The 17,843-nt window shown below is 44.9% G+C and overlaps 1 long non-coding RNA gene across 2 annotated transcripts in view; it reads right to left on the reverse strand.

Annotated features, from left to right (window-relative positions):
• Positions 1-17,843, reverse strand: part of LOC132021559 (uncharacterized) — a 35,811-nt gene that overhangs the window by 5,731 nt on the left and 12,237 nt on the right. For both annotated transcript variants that reach the window (XR_009405392.1, XR_009405391.1), the window contains 2 exons: positions 8,426-8,567; positions 8,152-8,223 (listed from right to left, as the gene is read on the reverse strand). This is a non-coding gene — a long non-coding RNA (uncharacterized LOC132021559). The remainder of the gene's footprint in view (positions 1-8,151; positions 8,224-8,425; positions 8,568-17,843) is intronic.

The following is a 17,843-nucleotide window of genomic DNA, read 5'->3' on the forward strand; positions in this document are numbered from 1 at the left end:
CGAGTCTTGTTAAGCTGAAAGTGCCACCCCTCCAGGCTGCTTCGGTAAGACAAGGGTGGGAAAGAAGAATGTGGGAAAAGAGTCCCGAGGGGAATGGGGCGGGGGTGGGGGCAGGGAGGGAAGGCAGGCCTGAGGTCCATTTTTTCTCTGAAATGACTTGCACACCTTTCCAACATTCCCCTTCACCTCCAGTGCCCCACCCCTCCTCTCTCCTCTCAGCGGCTACATTGCTTCCTGTTCAGCCAAGTAAACAAATGAACTCCCCCCCTCCTCCATTGTATCAACACCCATTCCATTTAAGTGCTGGAGGCTACCCTACTTCCTAGTCAAGGACATCCCTCCTGCAATTGACCTCTATCCACCTGCACCATTAGGCCCCTCCCCAAAGGGTCATCTTCCAGCAAGTAAAATCATGCCGAGAGGGTCAACCCTATGGAGGTATAATTTGTATATAAAATGCACCTGTGGTAAGTGTAAAGTTACATGAGTTTTGACAAATGTAGACCCCCACGTAACCAACCCCATCACCAAGGTCCAGTTCTAAACCTGTTACCATCACCCCCAAAAGCTGCCCCCTGGCTGGGCAGCATCCCCGTGTATGGATAGGGCACGATTGGTTCACACATGGGCCTGCTGACACGCAACTGGGCCGTTCCCATTTTGGGGCTATTATGAATAAAGTGCAGTGACTATTCCTGTAAAAGTCCTTGTGTGGAAACAAATCGCTGGGCCATATGATAAGGTACGTTTACTTTTACTAGAAATGTCCAAACGGTTTTCCACCGTGGTTGGAACATTTTTGGCATTTCCATAGCAACCCATGAAAGTTCCAGAGGCTGTACCTCCTATTACTGGGTCCCCCTCTGCCTAAAATCAGTCACATGTGGGCGCGTGGGAGCCAGCCGGGAACTTTGATTTTGTTTACAATTTGTTTTTCTCTGGGGATGACCTCTGTTGACCATCTTTTCATGGACCTACTGGCTGTTCACATGTCTTCTTTTGTGAAGTGTATGTTCATCATTTGCCTATTGTGTTAGCTTTCCTCAGATCGCAAGTTTGTCAGGTTAAACTGAAAAAAAAAAAAAAAAAAAAAAAAAAACCCAAGTATGTTTATTGACTCACAGTGACCGTGGGTCAGGCACAGCTGAGGTGGGTCTTCCCCTCCGGTCTCCAGGCTGCAGCCAAGGTGCTGGGCAGCACCAGAGTCCCACCTGGGGCTCAGGCCTCCTTCGAAGCACATGTGGTGGTTGGCAGAATGCCTTTCCCTGTGGCTACGGAACTCCTGGTGTTTTACTCCAACACCAGCAGAAAAGATCTATGGCTGCCTCATGAGCCTGGTTTAAAGGTTCACCTGATTATCTCAGGCCCACCTGAGATAATCTTCCTTTTGAGTGGCCTTAATTATATCTGTCAAAATGCCTTTTGACATATAATACGATGTGCTAATCACGGGAACGACATCCTTAATATTCACAGATCCCACTCATACTCAAGGAAGAGATGATTATATAAAGACATGGGTGGTCCTTGGGGTCACCACAGAATCCTTACCACACCATTTTTCATTGGTTGGTTTGTCTCCTTATTGAGTTATACGAGGACTTTATAAATTTTGGGTATAAGCCCTAGGCAGATCTGTGTATTGCAAAGATTTTCTCCTAGTCCCTGAGTTTGCCTTCTCATTTTTTTAAGACTTATTTATTGGGGGAGGGGGCGCCCAGGGAAAGGGAGAGAGAATCTCAAGCAGACTCCACACTGAGCGCAGATCCCCACACAGGGTTCGATCTCGGGACCTTGAGATCATGGCCTGAGCCAAAACCAAGAGTTGGGGTCCTAACTGATGGGGCCATCCAGGTGCTCTGCCTTCTCACTTAATGTTTTTGGTAGAAATTTTTTGTTTCGATGAAGCCCATCTGTCAACTTTTATAGTTCATGCCTTTTATTCCTCCACAAGAAATCTTTGCTTACCCACAAGTATTTTCTCCTATGTTTTAGAAGTTTGGTGGTTTTATGGGGTACCTGGGTGGCTCAGTCGTTAAGCCTCTGCCTTCAGCTCAGGACATGGTCCCAGGGCCCTGGGATCCAGCCCCGCAGCGGGCTCCCTGCTTAGCAGGAAGGCTGCTTCTCCCTCTGCTTGTGCTCTCAATTTTTTTTTTTTTTTTTAAGTTTTGTGGTTTTAACTCTCACATTTAGTTCTGTGACTCTAAGTCCACCTTTGTGTGATGTGAATTAAGAGTTGAGATTCACAGAACACATGGTGGCGCAGTCAGCTAAGCGTTTGACTCCTTGGATTCGGCTCAGGTCACTATCTCCGTGTTGTGGGATTGAGCACTCAATCGGGCTCTGTGCTCAGCCTGGAGTCTGTTTCAGATTCTTTCTCTCTCCCTCTCCTTCTGCCCCTCCCCCTCATGCTCTTTCTGTCTCTAAAATAAATCTTAAAAAAAAAAAAAAAAAAAGACTTGAGATTCACTTATTTTTCCAAGCAAGTATACCATTTGCCAGCAGTATCTTCTGAATACGCCATTTCCTCCATTGAATTACTTTGGAACTCTAACTGAAAGTCAGTTAAGTGTGTGTATGTGTGTGTGCACAGTGTATTGTATGTATCATACATGTGTATTAGATAACCATTTCTAGACTATTCCACTGAGTTCTATTTCTATACTTGAATGTACCGTAATCTCTTAGATAACTATATATTTACATTAAGTCCTAAAATTGGGCAGATTACATCCCTCAGCTTTGTTCTTTTCCACAATTTTTTGGCTATTCTTTGACCTTTGAATTTGTATATAAGTTTGAGCTTGCCAACTTCTGAATAAAAAGAAAAAGACCAAAAAATAATCCTGCTAGAATTTTGATTGGGATCACATCAAATACGTAACTCGACTTGGGGAGGAATGCCACCTAACGGTATTGAGCCTCCCATTCCTAAACCCTGATGTATATCTCTGTTTATTTCCTCTCAGCATGTTTGGAGTTTGTCCTGTACATGTTTTGCATATAATTAAAAATTTCCCTGAATATATGTGTTGTAGATGCTATTATAAATGGTATTTTTTTACTTTTCCATCTCCAGTTGCTTATCACTAGTGTATAGAAATTGAACCGATTTTTGTATATTGACCCTGTATTTTGTGACTTAGCCAAATGCACTTAGTAGTCTAGTAGATCTCTTTTCAAGATTCCATAGGATTTTCTATGTACATGATCATGTCATCTGCAAATAAAGTTTGCCAATCTCTATGCCTTTTTGCATAATGTTAAATAAAACTGGAGATGCCAGACATCGTCACCTTGTCACCATTACTGTGGAGAAAAACCAACCTTTGCCAAGGGTTGTTCAACAGTTGCAAAGTCTCAGCCATAAGTTCTTAGTCATTTTCCCTTAGTGAAACATGCACATACAGAATTTTGTGTAGGGACGCCTGGGTGGCTCAGTCAGTTAAGCGACTACCTTTGGCTCAGGTCACGATCCCAGTGTTCTGGGATGGCGTCCCGCGTCGGGCTCCTTGCTGGGGGGCGGGGGGCCTGCTTGTCCCTCTGCCTCTGCCCGCCACTCTGCCTGCCTGTGCTCTCTTTCTCTCTCACTCTAATAAAATATTTAAAATTTTGTGTAAATTTCACTGGATTGACCCCCTTGGAGGCCATATGTGTATTTGATTCCATGGACCCTAATTTAATAAATCTTATAATAGGAAAATAAAAGCAGATTTCTGGCTGTTGTAAAAGAAAGGGAAAATGAGGGTGAGTCCTCAGCCCCTGAGAGTTATGACCAAACCTCCCAGCGAGCAGCTAGTGCGGGCAAACACCTGCATCCAATTCTATGAAGACAGCCATGCATGGACCCCAAGCCAAGTGGAAGACAGGTGTGATTTGGAAGACCAGGGGATCAAATCTTAAGGGGAAAGCCATGATGTCACCTTGAGAAGGTGACTTTTTGAAGAGCTGCAAAATCTTCCTGATTAACAGGAAAATAGGCCCGGGAAGGTAGACCCCCCAAAGAGAAACGATCCAGAGTCTACGAATACACCAGCTGATTGCTTATAGCATCCCAAAGTGCACAAAGGATGTTGGTGTCAGTAAAGTCTCAACGCTGCATAATTATTGGAATAACTCCCTAATACTTAGTGGTTTAGGTGTTCCTGTCTCATAGTGCAGCCCAGGTTCCAATGTGAGGAAAGAGCTTACCCTCTGGGCAGTTCTTTACAGAAAACACCCTTTCCCTACGGGATTGGCTGGACCAAGTAGATGGGGTCATCCTAGGTAGCAGTTCCCTTGGGCACATCTTGACTCTGGAAGGCTCCGGTGAACGTTGAAAGAGATGATGTTTTGAAAGGTTTGTCTTGCTTTGCAAGTAGAAAACAGTATTATTTGGCTCCTCCCTGCTCCCCCATATAAAAACATGGATAATTAAAAGCAAAATATTACCCACCCATCCCTGGGGATGCCTAGTTCAAGTTCTCTTGCAAAGACACCCAGCATTGGGAAAGATGGAGCATGCACCTGTGTGGGGACCAGATGTCATGGAAGAAGGACAAGGGTGGGGACACCTGGGTGGCTCAGTTGGTTAAGCAGCTGCCTTCGGCTCAGGTCATGATCCCAGCGTCCTGGGATCGAGTCCCACATCGGGCTCCTTGCTCAGCAGGGAGCTTGGTTCTCCCTCTGCCTCTGCCTGCCACTCTGTCTGCCTGTGCTCGTTCTCTCCCCCTCTCTCTGTCTGATAAATAAAATCTTTAAAAAAAAAAAAGAAGGACAAGGGTGCACCATACCAGCGCCATATGGTATCAATACAGATAGAGTTTACTGGGGGAGAAATCTGACAAGAAGGGGCGTGTAGTGCACATGACTCCTGAGTTGCCCGGAATCCCCCAGAGAGGTGGGCCAGGCTGGGGGGAAGCAGGCAGACAACACTGTGGTGAAGAGCGGCCTCCGTGTCATAAAGCCTAAAGATACATGAGGTTGGAAGGTTGGTGCTGGGTTTCCAGGGCTTTCTCAAGGTGGAGTTTCTAAGGATCCCCAAGAATATCCTGACTAGAAAAGAGCAGGGGACCCAGGGGTTCCCTCACTCTGTCCTGCTCCTCTGGGGATAACGCAGTTCTGACACTCCCATAAACTGTCTGAGAAGCTTCTGGAATGCAGCCCCTGCTACCTTCCAAAGGACTCTGTTTAGTCTGTGTCTTTTCTGCCATCCCCGTCCTCACAAGTCGCCGCTGAGGGCAATTCTTCTATTTACATTCTCTTCGGCCGGTCCTGCTAGGACATCTTCCAAAAGTCACATCCTGTCTACGTTCTGAGGGCCTGGAAAAGGATGATCCTAAAGGAGTCCCTGGACAAGGCCCCTACACATGCTGCCCTCTGTCTTTGGGCCTTTACCCCTCCGACCCCAGTGGCATCTTTCTGAGGCTCGCTCTCCTGTGACCCTCTCAGGCTCAAACACTGTCCGTGTTTCCTCACTGGACCCAGACTGAGATCTAGAATATTTCGTGAAAGGCCTTGTTTCCCAGTTCCTCCTTCTGGATGTCCCTCTCTCTGTAGGTTATGCCTCCATGTCTCTCTGTAGTGGTAATTCCCACTTTCTGCAGGGCCTCACCTTTGCCTCACTCATACCGGGTCAGGGACCCCAGCAGTGGCCATCATTTGTCCTGGGCCCCTACCATCCATGGGTCATTAAAACCCAGCCAGTCCTCTACCCCTGCCTCATCTCAGGGAAGCCCTCCTGGACTGTAGCTGCCCTCACTCCCCTGGTATCCAAGAGCACACAGGCCTTGAACCTCAGCCCACAGACAGTTGGGGTTGCTCTCCTGTTGGTTTCTATAGATGGATTCTGAAGGTTTCCACCAACAGGAGCTCCTTGAACAGGGAACCACACAGGCCTGAGAGGAATCAGAACTGCCTGAATGTCAGGATCCTGGGTTATGTTTTCCAGCAATTCCTAAGCCTATTGTTTCTGGCCTCAGTTCCTGCAGCTGTGGAATGGGGCAATCAGGGTAGACTAGGTGATTCCCAAAAGCCTTTACAGTTTTCAGGATTCAGTGTTCTCCATGAGTCGTTGTCAACTCTCTTCGCAGATTGGAATCACTGGAGAAACTGAAAGTCTGTGCCCCCTTTCCCAGGGATATAAGATGCAACTGGCTTGAGATGGAGCCCAGGCCCCTGGGATTTTATGAAAGTTCGTCAGATGATTCTAATATGCAGACTTTATTAGAAACCCCGAGATCCTGCTTTGCTGATTGGAACTTGCTTAATCTTCCGGGAAAGCTATGGTCTCGTGCTGCCTCCTGGTGGCCAGATATCTCACTACAGGCCGATTTCCGCAGCATCTATGTTTTGGAACCTGGGGCAGGAAAAATATCATTGAGAAGAGGAAAGAGGAGCAAAAGACCTGGCTTCTCCATGACCCAAGCATACACTGACTCACCGAGATTTCCCTCCCCCCTTTTCCGTCCGACATAGCGCCCCCAAAGACTGGTTCTGGAGACAGTCATATCTGCATTAAATGTGAACCATGTCCCTCGGGGTCCGCAGGCTGGGTGTCAGGGGGACTGAGAAGGAGAAAGGTTCGAGTTCCACCTGAGGCCACCCCAGGCCAGGCATATATATGAAAGTCCTGGGAGTCTTCACATCAGCAGTAATTACACCATGCCTCCCTGCATCAAGCCCCAGATGGGGGAAGACTCTGTATTGACACATGGATAACCTCACACATGCGCCAACCTCCTTCCCTCCTGTGGTGCCTTCCAACACCAACACCTGTACCTAGATCATTCCAAGCAAACCTTCAGCTCTCAACTCAAACATCACCTTCTTAGGGAAGCCTTTTTTCACACACCCATTAAGTCGTGTGCCCCAGTTTCAGTGTTCCCAGAGCATGCTTAATTTCTCCTTCCAGGATCACAGTTTTAATTCATTTTAATATGAGCTGTTTGGGGTCAATATGTTCCCAGTGAATGTCAGACTTTCACGGAGAGACTGAGCTCCCAGCACAGCGCGCCCTCCACGGCACCTGGCCCATCACAAGGGTCTCAATACATTGTCATTGTTGAATGAATGAATGAATGACCCCATCCTGAAAAGAAGCACTGCCTTTTCTCATTATCATCCCTAATTTTCCCATCATTAAGTCAAGTTGAAGAAATTCATTTCAATGTGGTCAGCAGAGCTATGTTTCATTTATATTAAAAGGAAATTGCAGTGCCCGGGTGGTTCAGTGGGTTAAGCCTCTGCCTTTAGCTCGGGTCATGATCTCAGGGTCCTGGGATCGAGCCCCACATCAGGCTCTCTGCTTGATGGGGAGCCTGCTTCTCTCTCTCTCTCTCTGCCTGCCTCTCTGCCTACTTGTGATTTCTCTCTGTCAAATAAATAAATAAAATCTTTAAAAAAAAAAAAGAAATCATTGACGCCTTAGGCTAAATTAATAACATTATCCATACATTAGACATAGCAACAAAATTCATGCCTTGCCATATCACTGATCTCCACCTTTTTTCTAGAAACACTCGATCTAATATCCTTCTTGCTGCCCATGTGCCCATGGCTTTTCAGCTTTGTTTTTAAGAAAAAAATACATGCGTTTACCCCACCGCTTGAATTGTGGTGCACTCACAGTAGAGGTCAAAGGCAGCACTTAGCTTCATAAAATCCTATGCCTGGCCATAGACATTCCTGGTCAAACGCACAGGTAAGGTTTGTGCTCATTTGCCTTCCCCGTGTCGGGTAAGTCTATCAGAACCATGCTACTCAAAATAAGGTCCCAAGACCAGCCACGTTGTCATCACCTGACAGCTTGTGAGAAATGCAGAATCTCAATTTCACCCTGGACCAAAGAATTAGAATATGTGTTTCAACAAGCTACCCTAGTAGTACACACACATAAAAGTTTAGGGACTGCTCTTCTCAGCTTTGGGGTTACCAAGCTGCTCAGAACTCCCGGATCCTCTGAATCACAGCGGCGACGCACTGATCTGGGTCTGGAAAGCCTTTCTCCCACAACTCTTTGAGAAATTCAACCTTACATAATTTGAAAAGGCTAAGAAGGCTTAGCGATAATTTTCCAAGTTCTCATGACTGGCAAATGTATTCTGCTTGCAAATTTGCGTTGGCCTTATTCCTCTGATGATTCTCAGTTTGCCTTATCTGCTCTGTGTTTACCTCGGTTCAGCAAAGAGACGGTGGGTGGTGGGTCAGTATCACTGAGCTGTGGCCACGTTTAGAGGCTCATTCCTAGAAAAATCAATTAACTTTCAATTAAAATTTAACAGTCACAGCAAAAAACAACAAAAAAACAAACAAACAAAAACCCTTTCAACCTTGATCTGTCTGGCTAACGCATTGCATGAAGCTTTAAAACCAGGTAGAGGATGAGGATGGGTGAGCCCTGACGTGGTCGACAGGTGGAGGGGAGGGAAGACAAGACATTACTCACTTCTTACATGGCAGGTCAGTTCGCAAGAGCTTCTTGTGTGATGACAGCGGCTGGCTGGAATCAGCTACTTTTGAAGGTCTGATGCCTTCCTCAGCAAGAAACCATGGCAATTTTTTCTGGCTGGTGTTGATGGTGTCCTGTCCTAGAAAAAGCAATAAATAACTCAGCTTTCTTACAATTAACATTTCCAGGGGCGCCTGGCTGACCCCGTCGGTACAGCGTGTGACTCTTGATCTCAGGGTCGTGGTTTCGAGCCCCACGTTGGGTGTAGAGATTACTTAAGAAAATAAAATCTTTAAAATGAACAACAATAACAACAACAAAAAAAAAAACAGTTCAGATGAGTTTAGGTTTCAAAAGCTGGGTTTCTGAAGATTTGACCACCCTTAAAGAAGGTGAACAAGACTTTGTAGACCAATCCTAGAATACAGACCTTAAGTAGAACAGGAAGGCCACCCTTGCATATCTAGTCAATTTCACTGCGTCTCAGCCCCAACCACACTCTACAGTTGGCAGAGCTCTTTAACGTATGAAAATCTAGGGGCGCCTGAGTGGCTCAGTTGGATGAGTGTCTTGCCTTCTGCTCAGGTCATGATCCCAGGGTCCTGGGATGGGCCCTGCCCGAGGAACTGTTGGGCTCTCTGCTCAGCTGGAAGCTGGCTTCTCCCTCTCCCTCTGCCTGCCCCTCCCCTTGCCTGTGCGTGGGCTCACTCGTGTGCGCGCTCTCTCTCTCTCTCTGTCAAAAAATAAACAAAAGCTTTAAAAATAAATAAGGTATAAAAATCGAATTTGACCATCTTATTTGTTCAGATGATACTGAGACATTCAAGTGACTCATCCGAGATCATAAAAACATCATGTTCCTAACAAAGCAAAAACTAGTGTCCGGGGCTTCTGATGGAGCACTGGGGCTGTCTACTACCCACCCCTCTCCCGCAGGTGAAGCGTGATGCCTCTCCTTACGGTGCAAGAACAGCAACAAGACAGAAAACAAAAACACATTAAGGGCGGGGATGATGTCCCCTTACAGCTTCATTAGGCATCTCACAAAATCATGTTATTCACCAGCACTCAGCAAATACTTGTGCAATGACTTGCCACCGATGACGATTTAATGAGTATTTACTGAGTATTGACCTACAATTAGCTAGGCAGTCTATGGGCACACGAGTGCCTTCGTTTCATGCTCTCCGTCATCAACATTACTGTGATTGTCCGAGCTGTAGACAGTTCACCCATCAGGGAAAGATAGAGGGTCATGATCTTCTCTCCCTTGGGAGAGAAGAAAAGAAAGGTGCAGAAATGGGTGAACAGTATTTCTTGGAACCTGTGGAAAGCAGCGTTCGCCTTAGACGTAAGCTTGAAAACTGGCAATTTCTGGAGTCTACCAACAATTTCTTGTTTCACCAAATATATTTTTAGAGGGCATGCTATCTCCGGCAACGCGTCTCGCTACTGAGTTTTCCCTTCTGTAGTCAATTTACTCTTTTTCCAAATGACACCCTTGCTTCTGGGCGTCAGGGACTGGTGGAGTTCCTGCTACACTTCCACTCCCCTCCCAAACCTCAGAGCAGACCCCAAGCAGCTGGATTCCTGCACGATGAGGCCACTTCACCCACCGCTGGGTTTGCAGATACCTGAGGCGCTGGTATCTAGTCTGAAGCCCTCCCTGAGACCTACCTCACCTCCTAAGGAGAAATGTCTCCCACCCGTAAGGTGGCCCAGCTCGCAAAGACCACTTCTAACAATTAGAGACAAAATGGGTGTGTGCCTTTGTAGTCACAAAGGTCACGCAAGAGGACAAGGGTGCCCAGCTCACTGGGGCCACTCACAAGTTATGAATACGGTTCCCAGGACCCCTAGGAGCGGAGGCAGGACCTCCTCCCGCCACACCCCTCAGCTCCTGACCAAGCATGTGTCTAGGCTGTGCCTTCTTGGCCTGGTCACTGTAGTGGGAGCTTGGTGGTAATGTGTATCTCCCTAAGGAACATTCTGGAATCCAGTAACAGCAGAGTTCCCTGCATGGCCTTGTTAGAAACAAGGCAGCTCTGGGGTCCAGCCTGTCCTTCAGCAGAGCTAACTCAGACCTGCTGAACCAGGGCCCTGAAAACCACTGAAAAAGGCAGAGGGACCGAACCAATGCATTGGTCCCTCCTTAAAGTGTTGCCTTTCTTGCCTCCAGAGGTCTAAGAGCACAAACAACCTTGCATCAATCCTTAACACCCCCTCAATAATAAGGAAGGAAAAAATCAGCCACCTTACGGGTGGGAGACATTTCTCCTTAGGAGGTGAGGTAGGTCACCAGGCTGGGAAAACAGACACAGAGAGAGACAGCCCAGAGTTCACAGTAAGCATGATTTCTCCGAAGGACACATGCCACCTGCAAAGCACCATTGGGCCCCCTTCTTAGAGTGACTACTGTGTTCTTGGTCACAGAGAAAATTTCTTCTCTAAAATCAGACTCCCAGTAACGTTGCTGTTTGAAATTATTCCAGTAAAAGTAAAATATCCCAGTCTTGCCTGGAGGAATTAAGAGGGTCTGACACAGAGAAGCAAACTTGGGGAACAACCCAGGTGCAGAAGTTCCAATAAAGTTGTCTGGACACAAGCGTCCACACTTACCTTAACTTAGTGGTTTCCAAGGAAATAGGATCCCGTGTCCATTTCACGGTCCAGACCTGATAATGACACTTTGACACTCACCCTGTGTTGCCTTAAGCACCTGAAATAGTGTTTCACTTAAATTTCACCCAGATTTCCATTCTTCCCCCAAACTCCACAATAACACTACTTTTCCCTGTTTGGAGAGGCTCCAGAATAACTCTTCTATGTGGTTTTTCTCATTATAATGGGCCAATAACCTGACTTTGTCCAACTACTCGTTTGTCCCCGGTGGTCTTAGCCTGATGGGGCTGTGACGGTACCCAGCGCAGGGACTTAGGTACGACAGTAGACCCTGTTAAGGAGAGCTGCTGAACCGTCACTGTGGGCTGTGACAGAGATGAAGATAGCATGTAATGAATGACACAGAGGTAGGCAGTTTTCATTATATTGAGCGCTGCGTGTTAACTTCCCCAACGATCTCCAGCTGCTTGCTGAGAAAATTGCACGAGAAAATAATCCCTTTATTTTTGAAGTGCACGGCTCGGTGGTTTTTAGTATGATTACAGGATTATGCAATTATAACCTAAATCCAAAATACTTTCCACCCCCAAAGAAATCAGGTACCGGTTAGCAATCAGTCTCCACTCCCGCTGGGGCCATCACAAATCTGCCTTCTGCCTCTGTGGACTTGCCTGTATTGGACACCCCAGGATGCGGCATCTTTCACTTAACATACTGTTTTTCAAGGTTCATCCACCTCGTAGAACAGTCCTTCATTTTATTTTCTTTCTTTCTTTCCCTTCATTTGCTTTTTCTCGCCAAGTAATATTCCATTGTATGGACATACCACATTTTATTTATCCATTTATTTATTGATGGAAATTTAGGTTGTTTCTATCTTTTGGCTACCATGAATAATGCTGCTATGAGCCTTCATGTGTAAGTTTCATGTGGATGTTTATTTTCAGCTGTCTTGGGTATATACTTAGGTGTGGGATCACTAGCTCATACCAAGATGATAACTGTATTTAACTTCTTGAGGAACTGCCAAACTGTTTAAGAGATCTTACCATGGGAGTTGGATCTCCTATTTTGCAGGAATTCTTGCTATTACATTATATGAACCAGTAATTATCTGCTTGGTCCTTAATACAGTTCTAATTTGCACAGATTTATTCTAATTCTAGTTTAGCCTTAAGTGTCAACATGTAAACTCGTTTTGACTAAAGGATGTATTTTATATAAAAAAAAACCTGACTGAACAATTTTACATTCCCACCAGCAGTTTTGGGGGGTTCCAATTTCTTCACAGCTTCATCAACACTTGTAATTATATTTTTTATTATAACCGTCCTTGTGGATAGAAAGTGATATTATAGGGTTTTTTTTTTCTATTTAAGAAATCGCTACACTCAACGTGGGGCTTGTACTCACAACCCCAAGATCAAAAGTCCCACACTCCACCCACTGGGCCAGGCAGGTGCCCCATGATATTGCTTTTGATTTGCATTTTCCTAATGTCTAATGACGTTAAACATCTTTTCATGGGCTTACTGGCCACTTAAGTATATCCTTTGGAGAAATGTCTATTTACGTATTTTACTCAGTTTTTAGTTGGGTTGTCTTTTTATTATTGAGTAATTGAGATGTAGATAGATACATTCAAACATACATACATAATATAGTTCGCAAATATTTTCTCCCATTGTATGGGTTGTCTCTTTACTTTCTGTATAGAATCCATTAAAACACAAAAGTTTATAGTTTTGATGAAGTACAATTTATCTCTATTTTCTTTTTTTAAGATTTTATTTATTTTTTTGAAAGAGAGAGACACAGCGAGAGAGGAAACACAAATAGGGGGATTGGGCAAGGGAGACCAGGCTCCGTCCCAGGGCACCGGGATCATGACCTGAACCTTAAGCAGACACTTAACAACTGAGCCACCCGGGCACCCCTGTATGTTTTCTTTTGTTGCTCATAAGTTTGGTGTCATATCTGAGAATCCATTGCCAAGGTCATGAAGATTTACCTGTACACTTTCTTCTGAAAGGTTTATGGTTTTAATTCTAATATTTAAGTCATTGACCCATTTTGAATTAATTTTTTAAAGTTAATTTTTCTATGTCTTGTGAAGTAAAGATCCACCTTAATTTTTTTTTTTTTTTTTTTGCATGTGACTATCCAGCAATATTTCCCAAAGTGGGACTTGATGCAGAACCCGATCCCTGGACCCTGGGATCATGAGCTGAGCCAAAGGCAGACACTTACTGACTGAGCCACTCAGGCATCCCTAAAAATTGAAAATTAATAAAAACATTTCCATACGGTCTTACAGATTCTCCTTTCCTTTAATACACTTAGATCCATGCAACATATCCTTTCAGTAGAGTAGATTTATTTTATTTATTTGACAGATTTTATTTTATTTATTTTTTAAGATTTTGTTTATTTGACAGACAGAGATCACAAGTAGACAGAGAGGCAGGCAGAGAGAGAGGAAGAGAAGCAGGCTCCCTGCTGAGCAGAGAGCCCAATGCGGGACTTGATCCCAGGACACCGGGATCATGACCTGAACAGAAGGCAGAGGCTTTAACCCACTGAGCCACCCAGGCGCCCCTCAACAGAGTAGATTTTGAATGTATCTTGCATGCTCACATCATAGCTAATTAAAGATAAGAAATAAAATGACATTTAATTTCTATGAAGTTCATTTTCTGCTGTAATTATTAATAACATAAAGCAGGATCTAAAAATAGGCTACCTGAATCAAAAGAATACCAGCTCTAAAAGAAAGCACACAATTAAAAATGATAAGGCTGCAGAGTTAATCGTCCCATAGATGTCAGGAACTGATGAGGCATAGAAAAAATTCTAGAGCCTTGAAAACAAGCCCCTACACCTAGTCCTCACTTTCTCTCTATAGGCATTTTACTTGGCAAAATCCTACCCAGCCCACGATTGTCGGTTCAGCTGTCACATTCTATAAGATGCTTTCCTTCATTGACTGCCCACCGTTAGTCACGTCCACTTTTGTGCTTTCATGGCTCTCTACGGACACTGACATTATCCCAGTTAATCCTGCTGTGAGTGTCAGTTGGGTTGAATTTGCTTTGCCTCCTAAACCTGTCAGCAAAATGTGGGACGTTTCCATGTGGCCCCTGCTCCTTTGAACACACATGAATACACACACACACACAAATGCACAAACACTTATACACAGAGAGCAAGATAGGGAGCTTATCGATCAATTCCACTATTTCTATCCCTCACTCTTTCCATTATGTCTTTCCCTTAATTTTTCTTTTTTTTTTTTTTAAGATTTTATTTATTTATTTGTCAGAGAGAGAGCGAGCGAGAGCGAGCACAGGCAGACAAGAGTGGAAGGCAGAGTCAGAGGGAGAAGCAGGCTCCCTGCGGAGCAAGGAGCCCGATGTGGGACTCGATCCCAGGACGCTGGGATCATGACCTGAGCCGAAGGCAGCTGCCCAACCGACTGAGCCACCCAGGCGTCCTATCCCTTAATTTTTCTAGATCTGGCTTCCCCTAAGTGTATCTGTTCTTTTTTGAGCAGAATGTCAACTTGAGCAGAATGTCGTGTATGTCTGTTTGTATTCCTGGTTTAATAGAGAAAATACTTAAGGTTATACATTTGCTTCTTGGTAAAGTTTTGGTTAAAAAAAAAAACATTTTATTGTAAGCCATTCTGGTTGGGATTACTGTCAGACCATTCTATAATACCAGTTTTAATTTCTTCTTTGACTGAAGAAGTTTTTAGAGGATGTTTTTATTTATTTGCTTTTTGAGGTCAAAATGGTGAGGTTTTTGAGATTATTATTCACTTGTGATTTTACTGTATTTGGGTCAGAGAATGTGGTCTGTACTACTTCTATACCTAGAACTCAATGTTTTGTCTGTAGCCTATTTCCAGAGCCATTTAGAAATAGGGGACAAACTAGAAAAAGTTTGCAAATTTGACCCAGCAGTCCCATACTTAAAATTTATGCTATGAATGTAAATGAAACAATTCACAAAAATGAATGTACGTGGGTATTTGTCACAATGCTGTTTATTAGGATAAAAAATTGGAAATTTTCTAAATATTTCCCAACAGGACCCTGATTACCTAAAATATGATGTATTTCTATTAAGGAATATAAATGCAATCATTAATAATGATAATGTAGATGAATACTTGCTAAGAAGGAAAAGAGTTTACAATTTGATAAAAATTAATTTTTTTATAAATTACAACAGTATAAGTATAATCTTTTTAAATTGCATTAGTATTTTATTTTTATTATGTCATTTTAGCTTTTTATTTTTTCACCTTCACTGAGGTATAACTGACAAATAAAATTGTAATATATTTAAAGGGTACAACATGATGATTTGATATACATATACATTGTAAAAGGATTCTTGTAATCGAGTTCATGAACATATCTGTTCCCTCACATATTTATCTTTTGGGGGGTGCTGAGAACACTTAAGTTCTGCTCTCAGTAAATTCTAAGTATACAGCACAATATTATCAACTACAGTAATTATGAGCATGAGGTTTTTTTCCTTTCTTTCTTTCTTTTTTTTTTTTTTTTTTTTTTTTTTTTGAGAGAGAGTGTGTGTACCCTGCACACACAAGGGGGAGAGGGGCTGAGGGACAGGGAATCTTAAGCAACCTCCACACCCAGTGCAGAGCCCAACATTGCTTTCAGGGTTTGATCTTTCTATCCTAAGACCACGACCTGAGCGGAAATCAAGAATCAGGCCCTTAATGGACTGAGCCAACCAGATGCCCCTAGTTATCATGTTATACATTAGATTCTCAGACACATTCATTTTGTAATTGAAAGGTTGTACTCTTTGGGGGCGCCAGGGTGCCTCAGTGGGTTATGCCTCTGTCTTTGGCTCAGGTCATGGTCTCAGGGTCCTGGGATCAAGCCCCCCATCGGGCTCTCTGCTTACTCCTCCCTGCCTCTCTGCCTACTTGTGATCTCTCTCTGTGTCAAATAAATAAATAAAATCTTTAAAAATCAATCTATCAATCTCTTACATCCATTCCAGACTTCTCATTAGCGGGGGTGGGGGGGGAGGTTGGGGGGGTGGTGTCTGTCCGTGTTTTTGCTTGCACTGGAGCCGGGAATCCATTCCGGATTTTGCTTCAAGCCATCAGGCTGGGTTGCCTTTCTGAGCTGCAGTGGCAACTCCTAATTTCCACATATCCCTGTAATTTTATCCTTCTCCCTGCTTTCAGCCGGAAAGCATAAGCATATACTCCTGAATTCTTCTGGGTCCTGCAGAGGCCAGGCCTCCTTTTGAGCAATCAGCAGCAGGCTTTGGGACCGAGGTTTTTCTTTTGGGGGCACACTTGTTTGGGTCAGTCGGGGTCTGGTGGGCTCCAACCAGGTCCTCCTGCCTCTTCATCTTCTGGGCTCCCAGAAGCCCAAGTTGCCTCACCACAGCTGGGAGTGTTGACGCCGGAGTTCGGTCTGTCCTCTCCCAGGCCTGCCCTGCTGCTGGACAGCACCGCCCCCTCCCCCCATCACCTAAGAAGGTTTCTTGCCCCTGGGCGGCCCAGTTGGACCAGGCCATTTCCAAAAACATTTAGCAAGACGAAGTGGAGTGTGACACTCTCCTGGTTATCTTTTAGGGGCCCAGGACACACACCACCACTACCATGAAGTATAAATATCAAAGGTTGGGGGAGGGGCTGCAGGGGGAGGGGCTGCAAGGGGAGGGGGAGAGACCGTCACACTCCCCATCCCTGCTGCCAGCTCAGGGCTCTCATAATCCCTGCTGAGCTGTGCACTAGTCTGGGCAGAAGACTGGACACCTCCCAGAAAGTGCTCAATAGAAAGGGCCCCTAAACTATGGTGTTTTACATATGGGGGGCGGGGCACAGCTAGGCCACCATTCAGTGGAAGCCTCTAGAACTCAGTATCTGGTGACCTCGTCCTGCCTCTCAGCCCACACATCTGCTGACAGGCTAGCCGCTAAACCCTGACTGTGAGGGAGAAAATGAGCCTCCAGAGGCCTGCGGTCTCTCCCCTGCCCAACAGTTAGGGGCTGCATCTCTCTCACCTTTGAAAGAATAAGGGTGTCAAAGTTGGAGCAGCAGGCACTCTGTGCTTAATCCTTTATAGGCCTGAGCCCGACCTTCGCTGGGGATAAGATGTGAATGAATGTCAGAGGGATTTACCAAAATAGTGGATGGGAACTTAGAAGCCCCTGAAACCCACAGTGGGATTGTCTGTAAGTCGGGCATGGTGTGCCAAAAGCTACACCATAGACCCAAGTGACACTGGGGTCCTAAAGAAAACATCTAAGTGTATTTATTTCTCAAACGTTATCTAGTCCTGAGAGTAGAGAAAGCTCTTTCTTTTCTTCTTCTTTCAGAACCTTGTGCTTTCTTTATTTTTTCAAGTCAGATTTTCTTTCTTTCTTTCTTTATTTTAATGGAGGGTGGAGGGGCAGAGAGGGACACGCGGACTCTCACTGAGTTCTGAGCTGGATGCTGGGCTCACACCAGGACCCCAAGATCAGCCTGAGCTGAAACCAAGAATCAGACAGATCCTCGACTGACTGAGCCAGCCAGGTGTCCCCCCTTGTGCTTTCTGATCTACCACAGGCATATTAATAGCAAGCAAATACCATTTCAGGGAGATCCTTCTGTTCCATGTAAAGAGTAGCAACCAAAACGGCAGCCTGGGAAAGAAGGGCTAGAGAGGATAGCAGGGAGTTCTGGACCCCACTACCTGGGAGAAGCATGTCCTCCACCTGAACACCCCTTCTGCCTTTAGTGGAAAAAAATAAC

The sequence above is a fragment of the Mustela nigripes genome, chromosome 1 (assembly GCF_022355385.1).
Source record: "Mustela nigripes isolate SB6536 chromosome 1, MUSNIG.SB6536, whole genome shotgun sequence".
NCBI classification, from domain to species: domain Eukaryota; kingdom Metazoa; phylum Chordata; class Mammalia; order Carnivora; family Mustelidae; genus Mustela; species Mustela nigripes.